The following is an 11,102-nucleotide window of genomic DNA, read 5'->3' as shown; positions in this document are numbered from 1 at the left end:
CAATGGTAATCCACGTGCATATTAACAGACCCAGTGAATTAGTGAGTTAAGCCTTCTCAACCACAGCCTGAAGCTGGAACTCCCCTGGCTGAGCACCTGGAGCTTGGTTTCACTTCTCTAAGAGCTCTTGGCACGTATCTGCAGCATAGGACTAAGGCTGCCTCCTGATAGCACTGACTTGTGTCATGTGTGAGTAGTTAAGTATGACAGGAAGAGACTCCTGAGTACAGCAGGTCAAGCCTATTTAGTTGCTACTCTGAGCAAAAGCCAACTGAATCCTGGCCACTTGCCTAAGTAAATGCACTCTGCTTTATATCTGAAAGCAGCTGAGAAAAAAAAAAAAAAAATCAAGTAAGCAATGCCTCCTGTGAAGCACACCTGCCATTACCTTCGCATCTCTTTAAATATTGCACTCCCTGCTCTTTCTTGTTCTCTAAATGCTCTGTGTAATATCCTCTTGGGGAAAGGATGAAAGCTTTCAGACCTATCTGTTGTAAAGGTGTGCACTCAGCCAGAACACTAGTTTATATCTGTTGTCATTTTGTTTGCATTCAGGAACATCAATAAGGCTGTCACAGCGTTATTAGGTAATACAACTTAATTTATTTAGGGGGTTATGTAGATAGATCTGTATGTTTCTGTCATAGGATATTTCTAATGAACTAGAAGGCAGTGTGTTTTTTGGTATTGTGTGGTGGTGGTGGTGGTTTTTTTTGTTTTGTTTTTTTTTAAGTATCTGACTACTCAACTTTTTAGGAACTATTTATTTTTAGAATATAGGAAGTAGCTACTTGAACTGCAAGATTCTTGCAAAGATACTAGGCTCCTTTTAAATTGCTTCGGAGTTGTGATGATAAATACCTGATATTTTTGCCACCGTCTTTCTAAAGAAGAAAATTAGTTTTACTTTTAACAAGAATTTAGAAAAGCATACAGTTTCATTACTTCTCACATTGTAATCTGAGACTGTAGTTAATCCTGTGCTTTTCAGATTTATGCTTTTGATTCCCACAGTGACCACAAATCTGCTCCTGAAAGCTTTTCTCTCTTGCTTGTCTCAGTCAGATCCCACATGCTGTTTTGCAAGGTGACATGTAGCCCTTTAGACATAGGAGGAAGTGAGAAGGGAAAGGAGAGGAGAAATCATTCCATTATAAATTGGTGTAAAAATGAAATAAAACTTTAAGGTGTTACACAGAAAATATTGATTCTCCCAGAGTATTACAGGAACAATGTATCTCCACCTTTCATGTCCTCCTAATCCTATTAGATAACACCAGGAATAAGCAGCTGGCACAATAACAAAAGCCAAATGCATGCTTTTGAACTGTTGGAAGTATGAGGGAGGCGGGGGGGAAGAGAAGTATAAAGCACTGGGAGCCTGACAAGAAGCCAGGACTGAAATGCCTCTAGTCATCTTCATAATGGCCATCGCTCAGATGTGTCCGTTTTAGACTTGGGAAGATTCTCCCAGTGGTATAAAATCCACTGGAGACTTTTTGATTTCAGTATCATCTTACACAAAAGTTCTTATGAATTTCTGCTTTTTTTCAGTATTTTGATCTTTCTTTCTCAGCTAAGCTAAAAAAGGTACCTATCTTGGCTCTGCAATTTGAATACATTTTCATATAATATGGTCTTCTGAGTGCATATCTCTGTTTTTCAAGGTGTCCTACAATTATTATCAAGAACGAGGAGGTGGTGGGGTACTTCTACTACCTCAGAGCCCCTCCTCCTTGGAATTCCATTGCAGCATAATTTTCTGGTAAGCATCCTGTGCATCCAACGATTTTTGGGGTTTGACTGTTTTTCTTTTTATTCTAATAACTTTATTTGTGTAGCCTAAAGTGTCTACATAGCATCTGCCTCCCATTCCACATAGGAAACTGAGACAGAGAAGAATGAGTCACACTCAAGACAACAGTGTTGGCATAGGAATACAATTTATATTTGAGTTCACATCTTTTCTGTCTAGTGACTTGTTCCCCTGTCCTCTCCTTTTCCAGCTGAATAGGGCAATTGTTCTCTTAGGGAGGGAAGCACAGTTGAAGCAATACAATGTTCCTTTCAGATGCAAGCTATACAGTTTCCTAGCTGTGTAACTCCAAACCAGTGAACCTGTACATCACACCTGTATTAAAAGATTTTACAAATTAAAGATTCTTGTGTGAACTAACTGAACTTCTGAAAATTCAGATACCGCTGAAGGCTATGACTCCAGCTACAAGCAGAACACAAACCCAGATTACCAGGGAGGAAAGAGGAAGAGGAGTCAGAAGGTTTCTTTGTGGCAAATCAGACGTGCAGTTTGGGAAGGAAGTGAAAATACATATCTTTGTTAGAAATGTTACAAAAAATCAGCATCTCTAAACAGCAAGAGTAAGCACCTTTTCTTTAGAAAATCTTTTTTGTTTCAGAGCACCTTGTTAAAATTTTATAGTACTAAAAAGGAAAAATGTTGCCAGGGCTCATGATATCTTTGCAGACTCAAAGCCCATAGCCGTACATGTACAATCATTGGCTGCCAAATGTATGGCACCAGTGTGGCAGGGAATATAGAAATTTTTTTTCCAAGATGTAAACTTATGCTCTTTTGATACATAAGAAGCCACTTTCAGTGAACTGAATTGTGAAATACATGGTCTATCCATAACTCTGCCAGTGCCAAGATTTCTAGCAGCTGCAGGGTTTCTGTCTGCTATAAACCCATGACTAGAGGATATCTTTGTGCCAAAACAGAAAAGTCGTAAGGGAATGTGGGCAAACTTGAGAATTATTCATGGTTGCACTGAGTGTCAGCCTGTGGATAAACAGGTTTTCAGTATCCGTGGCTACTCCTGCAAGTTTGAAGATTTAAGATTATGGTGAATTTAGCTTTTATTCATTGGATGCCAAATAATTGTATTTTTTTTCCTTTTGTGTAAACATCCTGTGTTTTAACTATATATTGAGGAGAAAAGCTTGTAAATGGAGGTTAGCAAAATCCTAAAATCTATACGTATGTTCAGTTGTGGCTTGCTTTCAGGTATGGAGGTGATGTTAGGTGTGCTACCTAGCAAGCATGAAGTCCTCTTTCCCTTGGCTGAGGTTCTTCACTTCCAAGAAGACTTCACCACTCAGAAGATTGCTGTCAAACTTTACTTCCCATCACCGTTGGAGACATTGTGTTTAGTGCCAGCCTGCACGTGCTCAGGTGACAAGGTTAGTTTCTCCTGGATGTTGTTTAGCATGTTCCAGTAGATGTCGCATTCGGCCTCAGAGGAAGACATGAAATCAAATGTAAAGCAAGCATTGCAGATGTACCATATTTAACATAGGCTGTGCTGGGAAATGTCTGTGTTGTCATACAGTCTGTGGAAATACAAAGCATATATCACTTAAAAGGTCCAGGTTTGTTGTTATGCTGATTTTATAGCTCTTCAGGTACTGTTTCATAGTCGTAAGTTTTCATAGTAGGTTAAAGCATCATTTACATCCTGGTGTCATCACTCACTGCTGTTACTAATGGCTTTAAAATAGGTGTGATTAGAAGCCTGCTTATTAGGACTGGGGAAGCAGCACTATTAATATTGTGTAGCACTTGTCTGCCTCAAGAGCTACCTGGGAGCAGGCTGAGGTTAAGTAGCTGTCCAACTGTTGTACAGCAACAACTAGGGTAACATAAACTAAACCTTGCACATCCAGAAATGGACTGAAGTTAATATAGATTAAACACCAGAGCTGGATACTCAAAGTCCTTTTCTGTACTCCATCCATTGAAGGAAGATTGCGTAATTTGCCTTTTCACAGAGGCAAGTGCAGTAGTACTTGATATTTTTTGGAGCACTTCCACTAGCACTGACAACTGTGGGCAAAGCAGCAGCTGCCGCCTTCATGGCCACGCCTCAGAGGGATGTTACACATGTGCACATGATAATGAGATAATAAAATTACAAACTACTACTTTGTTTGGATGAATGTTAGAGCAGCATTGGAGAGACCTCACTCCAAGTGAGCATCTTTGTGGGAAAGTCCTTTGAATATTTCCTGGTTTCTTTGGATGCTAAGGGAAGTATTGCATTTTTCCAAGCTGAGAGCTTAGAGGTTATATAGTGAATTATTTTCAAAGTATAGTAACAGTTTGCCAAACTTAATGTGGAGCTGCAAAGGGTACTTCTAAGTACTAGTTCAGTGAGGTTTTTGCCACCTGAGATATCAGGAAAATACCACATAAAAGTCACTACATCCTTGTGCTCCTTAAGCTCTTGAGTATTTTTGGAAATGTTAAGTTCAGGTTCAACTGCTCAAATATTACAGCTGCAAACTGTCCTATCCTTATTATTTTATTGATTCAATAAAACTGTGCCTTTTCTGCACATTTTTTAGTGAAAACTAACTAAAGATTTCTTCACCAGAAGTTGAGAGACAACAAAACTGTCTGATGTCCCTCCTCTTGGAGGTGACTAATTTAGGTATCTTGAGAGAATATGCAACCAAGTAAAGGGACTGAAATCAGTCTTTTTGCAAAAGTATCTGGAATAATCACTGCAATGAATGAAAAATGATTTTTAAGTTAGGGGTCCGAATGTTTTTCCTTCTATGGAAAGCAGCTGGCTTGCAGTTGCTTTTGGTTTCCATGCTCCCTTATTATAGATGTCTGCAAATTACTTGTTGTGAGTGTCTGAGGAGGAGTGTTGCAGAAGGTTCTGCTTCCCTTTCTTTCTGAAAAACAAGCTGGTGAAATAGAGTTAAGCATTCATCACAAATTTAAAAACTCTCACATGAAATCTGGAATGTAGCTTCTAACTATAATTTTAGATGTTATGACAGAACTGAATCAATGCCCTAGAAACTATGTACTTGGTGAGTATTTGAAGTGTATAGAAATTGCCTTGCTTCCAGGGAATGAAATGAAGTATAGAGGCTTTAGATCTAGCCCAAGATTCCCAGCTCTTGGACTCTCAGGGTTAAATCTGAATGTGTTTTATTCTCAGTATTAGAGTGGGGTGTAAATGGAGTTCTTAAAAGATTTGGCACGACGTATGGCCTGTCATAGGAGTTAAGGATACAGTATGCAATTATACCATAGAAGTTTCTTGTGATGCCTTGTTACCTTTTGAAAAACTAAATGAAGTTTTTAATTACTGAAGTGCTGTGTCTGAAGACAGCTAATACTTGATATTCCAAGACTGATAAACATTTGCTGTGACCCATAAACCATGGATATTCTCTGGTGTTGCAAACAGCTTGCAAAAGAAAAAAAAGTCAACATTTATTTTCCTAGGTGTTAAGAAAGAACCTGCATCCCATTGGTAGTCTGTAGATCATTTACTATTTCTGGTGTTTGGCTTCCTCTACTGTACTGCATAATTCCTATACAGAATAACAATGTTCTCCTGAACTAGAGAACAGTAAATGACAGGTGGGAAGGGCAGCTGTTAAACACTGAAAAATGTGTTTGAAAGTGGTCAGAATTCTTGAAGCTTGTTAGGATTCTCTGAAATAGCTTGGAGGTTCACCATGCAAAACTATGATCTGCAGTGACCTGAAGGAGGCACTCTTATCCAGAAATCAGTTTAATAAGTATTTCTTCTACCTCAGAGGCAGACAGACCAAAGGTCCAGCTGAACACGGTTAAATAGACCCTAAACCCACTAAGAAGTCTTGTTTTAGTATGTGAAACCACAGAAAGGTTCCAAATTTTCAGATCTCTCTTACAAACCTGAATGTCTGGTCAAGATCATGAAGAAAATGTCAGTGTCTCCTATTATATATATATATATATATATATATGTATATATATATATTATTTTTATTTATCTCAAATCTGGAAACGGAAAAAGCACAGACTCATAGCTATGCAACAGGAAAAAAAAATATGCAGATTCCCTGAAGACTGAAATGCAATATCAGGCTGCTTGAGGCCATAAAAAGGTGTTGTTGAAAATGATAGCTTTTTTAAAAGTGAGGCTATCAGAGAGGTTATTTCTAATTCAGATGAGATCAGTTTGGTGTATTTTTGTATGCATGATAAGTAGAAAGACGATTTGGGAGTGTAGGTAAGAGCAAGTGAAACATAACCAGCTGAAGACTAATACATCCCACATTTTACTAAATCAAGGAGAAAAAGGAATAAACTGGTATGGAGTTTGAGCAGCCTCTGCCTACCGTATATAGGCAAGCTGTTCAGAAGACTTTGTGTGTTTTATGTTTCACATGTTACTTTTATATAAGCTGCTATGAAGGTATGACTTAACTGGAAATGTGTCTTGTCCCAATCCCGAAAGCGGAGGAGGTGGGTCAGAGCTAGGTCAGAAGCTGCTCTTCAAACTGGGTAAAAAGGACAGGCTACAGTACATGCATGAAGCAGGTTACCTCACAATTCCTATGGTTTTATACATACCAAGGACTATGCTTGGTCTATTTTCACTGTGGTATCCAGGTCTTAAAGTGCATATATAGTTGTATGTTTTCCTATGACACAGAGAAGAGCCAGTACTTCCATTTTATAGATAGAAACTGAAACAAATAAATCGTCTGCTCATCCCACCACTATCAAATCCTCACACCTCAATACAGTGAGTGTATGAGAATATGGGGAGTGATTTTTTTATTTTTTTTTCAGTTTTTGTTGTTGTTGTTTTGTTTTGTTTTCCCCCAATAAATGCTATGGGAGAAACCTCAGATCTTGATAGGCTCAGTGAGATATGAGAGTATGTTTTGAAGATTGTGGTCTTGAAATAACCAGCTTATACATCTTGCAAGACCACCTATCCAATCTGTATCTTGCCTGTTTGCCTAGGAGAAAGTTGTGGGAATCACTTTGCTGAAGTCCAGGTAAAAAATAGCCAGTGCTCTCCCATGTCAACAAAAAATGTAATTTTGTTGTAGAAGAGGTGATCAAGTGAGTCAGGCATGATGTGCCTTTGGTAAACCCATGTTGGCTTTGCTCAGTCACCTGCTTGTTTTCATTTGTAATGGTTTCTAGGAGGACTCTTCTGGTAACTTTCATAGAATCATAGAATAGATTGTGTTGGAAGGGATCATAAATATCATCTAATTCCAATCCCCCTGCCATAAGCAGGCACACCTTCCACTAAACCAGGTTGCTCAAAGCCCCATCCAACCTGGCTTTGAACATTTCCAGGGATGGAGGTGTTCCCAGAGACTGAAGTAGGACTAACGGACCTGTAGTTTCCCGGGTCCTCATTTGGGCCTTCTCATAGATGGGTATGGCATTTGCCATCTTCCAGTCATCATCTGGGGCAGACTTCTCTGGCTTCCTAAAGAACAAAGATTTATTCTAATCGTAAATTACGTCCTACAGTATCTTGGCTCTTCTTTAGTTTATCTCCCTCCCTTTTTAAAGATTCATTGGGGTTATGGGATGGGGAAGAGAAGATGGCTGTATGTGGGTTAGATCCCATCAGCAAGTTATTTGCTTAGTGTAAGCCAATCTGTCACTTTTAAACTGACATTCACCTCTACCCAGCAAAGTTAGAACAACATCCAGTTCATGTAAAAGCAATTTTATTTCCGGGATCCTTGTTGTAAAATGTAAAATCCCAGTTTATTTAAACACAGGTTCTATATATGTCCCATAGTGACAAAATATGCAATAAACAATCTGCTGAAATTTTAAATTGCTTAACTTCTTGGAGTAAAGGGTTACACTTTGCAGCCTGTAATGACCCTAAAAATGATACTCCCATAAACATCAGTAGAAGCATTGAAGACAATGGAAAGCGGGGGAAGAAAAATCTTGCCTGAGGTAATCCTGCAGTTTTGTGTATTCTGGTCATGATTCAGCAAGGCACTTAGTTTTGCATATGTTTTGTCTTGCATGCTTATAGTGAACTCAGCAGGGGTATTTGCATAGCTGAAGGTAAGGATGTATGTATTACAGCGCTCTGCCAGATGAGATTCATAGCACTCCTCACCTGTCAAGATCCTGCTTACTGTGAACGACACAACAGGTCTACTGGGCAGAACACCCTGGTCACACTGGGAAGCACTGTTTTACTGTCCAGAAATCACCAAATCTGCCTGCCTGCATGTTATGAGTTCTCCTGATGGGCTATAAATAGCCCTACCTAACAGACAGAAGAGTGTGTATGTGCAGAACAGTGCAATGTGACTAACTCATTAATTCTGTCTCAAAGACCACCAGGATAAAGGCTCATTTCAAAAGAAAGGCTTCCACCTACTGACCATCCCTAGTTTCTTGAGAGTTGGATTAACAGGTCACTCACACAAATGCAGATGCCCCCATGCCACTCCACCTAAATGTCAATAGATTTTCTTCTGCCACCACCAGTCACATTTATCCTAAAGAAATCATTCTACAGCCTTTGTTGGGGAATAAGTGAACTTTATTTCTAGATCTTTTATTCTTGACTTGCCTTCATTTCACAGCAAATTATTTCCTTCATTCTAAAATTGTTCTCTTCCTCGAAAGGAAGTGAAAGGTGAAATACTTTTCAGAAAAAACATTAGGCAAGTTTTTTTTAATGCACTATTATATTCTTTCTCCATTCCTTAAAATCTTGTTTAGACTTGATACCTATTTTTTAATGTTACAGATCCTGTGAAAAATCAAGAAGTCTTTCCAGACAACCTATTATTCTTAAAGTTTACATATACGACAGAACAGGACATGGGAGGACTGCAATGAACAACGGCAGAGTAAAGAAATAAGCCCATGGATATAACCCATCTGTAGGTAAATAATTTTCAACCAACCTCTAGCCTGAGGGGAGATTGTTTCATTTAGACATTGAATGAGCTAGCTGCATCAGCAAATCCATCTCTCAGATGTTACAATTTATCCCTGCCTGAAGTTGAATTCCATAACAGTCTGCAGGCAATGAAAACTGCTGATCAAAACTTGTGTTTTTGAAATGCTTGCACTAGTGTGATAAACCACAGTGAAGTATAGCTGATGCATCTTGGTGTGAGGAAAAACATAAATGATATAAAGGTTTTGGTTTTGTTGTTTGTGAACCTTTCTGTTTCAACTGCAACTCACTAAGTAACTCTGTCCTTCCTCTTGAAACAAGGTTGTATGGTCCAGTATATAAGAGTACCGTATTCTAATGGTTTGCTTGGTTTTTGTTTGTTTGTTTTTGTTTTGTTTTGTTTTCCTTCATGAGCTTATCCAATAGAGCTTTCTCCATTTGTTTTCAGGTTTTAGCAATCCAGAAGAGTCACCTGTAAGCAGTACCTGTGTGATGGCTGGCATGGCTGCAGTGAGAATACAGCATCTTCCTAAGGAAGACACCCTATACTAGCATTTAAAAACATGGAAAACCCTCCAGTTCAGGGCATCACAGACAACCCTTTGCAACCAGTGCAAGTTGAGAAGAGAAGAACCCCTAATGCAAATCATCTAAACCTCATTAATCCCTAAGACCACTTATTTGTTGGAAGCAGTTCTGTCTGAAAATTGAAATGCTTGGAATTAGATTGGATTGGTGACCAAAAAAAAAAAAAAAAAGTGAAGCGTTCACCAAATGTAAGAGGTACTGTCTTCAACTTAATTTATATTGTAAATTGTCTCTGTTTGACCTCTTGTACTCCTTGGAAAAGATGTTCTAGAATCAAGTTGTAAGTATTTTACCTCATGAGCAGTGTGAGGGATGTTTTAATTCTGCACCCCATTTCTGTGCTGATTTGGAATTTATGAGAACTGTGAGACTCTTTGAGGATTTAATCCTCTATGCTTGGGCAATAATTGTAATATTTGTTGTCAGAGTAAGCCCAAAACCAGGGAAAGAATATCCAAATGGTCCTGCTTTATTGAGGACATTTTAATATTTGACTTTTCTATGCTGAACTGAGCTAAAGCAATTAGCTCAGTATTCAGTAATTGCTTCAGTGGTATCTGGGGGCCTAAGAAGAAAGATGTATCACAATAAAGTGCTAAATTAGGAGGAATTCTCTAACAATGTGTGAAGAACTACACACCACATTCTGTGTCACAGAGTTCTTCCTCCAACCAATGTGTATGTATGAAACATAAGCAAAAGTTTAGGTCTTTTCCTGAATGGTCTCAGGAGCCCAATGGTTTAGGTTTGTTTTCCAAAAGCAAAAATACGGGACAATTTCAAGCCATGGATGTGCTTGTTCTCTTTAATGCGTGCCCTAATGCTTGTTTGCATTACTTTTTGTAATATAATTGAACATATTTTTTTTAAAAAAAGCAAGGATAAGATATGAAAAGATACTGAGAGCCCTTAGCTGTTTTGTGATTGTACAAATTGTTTTCTGCTCTATTGCTGTTCTTTGCCCTATATGAAATTATATTTCTTTCTGTGGTCCATGAAATGGTCCACTGATAAAATGGGCAGCATGGTAGACTACATGAAGAGTAAATAGTGCTTACCAGATTATAAAGTACCAGCATTTTCCTGTAAGTCTGGAGCACGCAACTATAGCTAGTCTATGAAGCCATTCTGGGCAACTGTAGAAAGTTTAGGATATAAAATGGGGAACATATTTTTGACTCTGGCAGAGAAAGATTGCTAAGAAAGTGCACTAATACACTGATTTAAAGAAATCTTTTGAATGCAGTGTCTTTGTGCCTCAAGCATGTCTGAGAAATTTCTATGAAGTAGCTGTGCCTATTTTTCAAATCAATGTTTTGTATTTACAGTGTATAGCAAGATGGCCTTGTGTAAGACCTGAAAGGGATGAATTTATCAGCTGACATAAACCCATCTAGCTTTTGTGGTTTGTTGCTTACTACTTAAGACCCTTCCTTTGTCTCAAAGCATATGGTGGTAGTACCAGTATAGTATTCAAGACTCAGAGTTATTCTGACCTTGGTGACATAACAGAGGCTATGTAGGGCAATCCAAGTAAAAAGAATGTATTTCAAAGGCTGCTACGTTTACAGAGCCCAAAGACATTACGAAAGGGCCCCCTGGCCATATCACAAAGTCACTCAAATTTGAAATAATACTTAGCTTGAGAAACTGGGGAAGAGCCCCAGACTCTTTTAACTCCTTATTTTCAATTGGGTGCTGAAGTCTGTACTGACAAAACAAAATTAGCACCAAGTATTTTGCTCAAAGTGGTTTAAGAATAGCTATGCAACTTTTTACCCAGCATCCTTGGTTTGA

At 38.5% G+C, this 11,102-nt stretch overlaps 2 long non-coding RNA genes across 5 annotated transcripts; both read left to right on the top strand.

Moving 5' to 3' along the window:
* The first annotated feature begins 432 nt into the window (after positions 1-432).
* Positions 433-5,189, top strand: LOC118160418. 4 transcript variants are annotated; one of them, XR_004747478.1, is made up of 4 exons: positions 433-499; positions 1,015-1,087; positions 1,668-1,765; positions 3,026-5,189. It is a non-coding gene; the product is annotated as an uncharacterized LOC118160418 (long non-coding RNA). The 4 variants fall into 4 exon arrangements; XR_004747479.1 differs by having other exon boundaries at positions 435-587; XR_004747477.1 differs by lacking the exon at positions 1,015-1,087.
* A 1,458-nt stretch (positions 5,190-6,647) lies between these two features.
* On the top strand, positions 6,648-9,475 carry LOC118160421. Its single transcript, XR_004747484.1, has 3 exons — positions 6,648-6,816; positions 8,562-8,701; positions 9,166-9,475. It is a non-coding gene; the product is annotated as an uncharacterized LOC118160421 (long non-coding RNA).
* Positions 9,476-11,102: the final 1,627 nt, after the last annotated feature.

The sequence above is a fragment of the Oxyura jamaicensis genome, chromosome 1 (genome assembly GCF_011077185.1).
Source record: "Oxyura jamaicensis isolate SHBP4307 breed ruddy duck chromosome 1, BPBGC_Ojam_1.0, whole genome shotgun sequence".
Lineage (NCBI taxonomy): Eukaryota > Metazoa > Chordata > Aves > Anseriformes > Anatidae > Oxyura > Oxyura jamaicensis.
This window is presented reverse-complemented; position numbering and strand designations above follow the sequence as displayed.